Here is a 1,905-nt window from a genome sequence, read left to right as displayed (position 1 = left end):
TGGGATCTCGGGAAAGTCCCCCATGACCCTCAGGTTCCTCATCTGTGACCTCCTGGGAGACAGGGACCGAATTTGTCTTATTCCCATGAATCTTTAACACACCATCTGTTGCTACACATGTAGCAGGTGTTCGATAATAATGCTAATAATAGCACTAAAATTTTCCAGGTTCTGTTCCGAGTACTTCTACATGTATTAACTCATATCATCTGCAGAAAAACCCTATGATATCGGTGCTATAATTATCCTCATTTTGTCAGTGAGGAAACAAGCTCTCATTTATTGAATGAATGAATAGATCAATGGATGGATGGACGAATACCGTGGCAGTCACAGGAATTATTTACATCAAAGAGCCTGACCGGGTACCTGAAACCTCACCTTCTCCATACTTTGTGTCCACCACCCTTTTCAGTTTCTCCTTGGGACATTAGGACAGGGCTGTTGAGCACCAGCTCTCTGCTCCTGGGCCAGGTACAGGCACTGCCCACCCTCCCAGACAGGATGGCACCTGCAACTGTCTGGGTGTGTATGCAGCTTCTCTGAAGGAGTGAGGGGCTATGGTCTCAGGAGAGAAATTCTTCAAACCACCACCCACACAACAAAAACAACAATACAGCCAGCTGTCCCATGACTTCCTTCCTCCAGAGACACCACGGGTCTTTTAGACTCTGTGCAATGTTTAACCGGCCCAAGGCCCTTGGTGCAAGAGGGCCAGAGGCTGTGCACAAACCAATAGCAAGCATCAGGCAGCTGTCCGTTAGAACAGAGGGAATCAAACCACCTTCAGATGGGGCCTGGAACATAGGCAGCATTTAATAACTATTGAATTGGTTGGTAATTTTCTATGCACCAGACACTCTACATACATCAACTCCAAACTCCATAACAGACCTGTGAGTTGAGTGTATTATACCCATATTACAGATGAGGAAACTGAGGCTTAACTGTCTACAGACCTTGCCCAAATGGAAGGCAGCAGGATCAGGATTTGGACCCAGGCCTGTCAGGCTCCTGGTTTGTGCTCTTGATACCACGTTATCTGAAATCAAATAACTGAAGAGTCTTCGTCTTTCCTTCTCCACTAGATCCCCTCTTTCTAAGTACCAGACCTTAATCTGGTTATTTCTTGCTCCTATCATTCCCTCTCTGTCCCCAAAGTCCATCTACAGGATCTGGTCCCTCTGGTTTTCTCTGTAGAGTTGAGGGTGACCCAGGCCCCTGAAGAACACTCTGGGGCTGGTGACCCTTTCAAGTCACTGGCTGAGGGGTAAGGATATTACCATTCCCGGTGCCTCTTTTGGGGGCCCTGTGAAGGCTGTCTTGGGGACCCTCGGACCTCACTTCTCTTTCCTCTGATGCAGCCTGTGACTCCTACTGGACATCAGTCCACCCCGAATACTGGACTAAGCGTCACGTCTGGGAATGGCTCCAGTTCTGCTGCGATCAGTACAAGCTGGACGCCAACTGCATCTCCTTCTGCCACTTCAACATCAGCGGCCTACAGCTGTGCAGCATGACGCAGGAGGAGTTCGTGGAGGCAGCCGGCATCTGCGGGGAGTACCTGTACTTCATCCTCCAGAACATCCGGACGCAAGGTCAGTGTCCAGAGGGCCGGGCCCCGAGGGGAGGGGCCTGCCATTGGGACCAAATGACCTCAGGGGGTCCTTCCCCATCATGGGACTCACCCAACAAAATTTTATTAACTGAAACTCTCTGAAACCACAGCCACTCTTAGCCACAGTCCCTTAATAACTGGAAGCTCTAGTATGTGAGAACTGGAGATTTGAGGTAAAAGGGAGCAAGTTACAAGAAAGCAACTTGAGTAATTTTTTTAAAAAGAGAAGAAAAACTACAAACGCTTTCAGAGACTTCCTGGGAATCAGGCTGATAACAATAAAATAA

The 1,905-nt window shown here is 48.4% G+C and overlaps 1 pseudogene; it reads left to right on the top strand.

Moving 5' to 3' along the window:
* Positions 1-1,364: 1,364 nt before the first annotated feature.
* LOC103584565 lies at positions 1,365-1,664 on the top strand (annotated as a pseudogene).
* Positions 1,665-1,905: the final 241 nt, after the last annotated feature.

Source organism: Galeopterus variegatus, unplaced genomic scaffold (assembly GCF_000696425.1).
Source record: "Galeopterus variegatus unplaced genomic scaffold, G_variegatus-3.0.2 Scaffold64981, whole genome shotgun sequence".
Taxonomy (NCBI): domain Eukaryota; kingdom Metazoa; phylum Chordata; class Mammalia; order Dermoptera; family Cynocephalidae; genus Galeopterus; species Galeopterus variegatus.
This window is presented reverse-complemented; position numbering and strand designations above follow the sequence as displayed.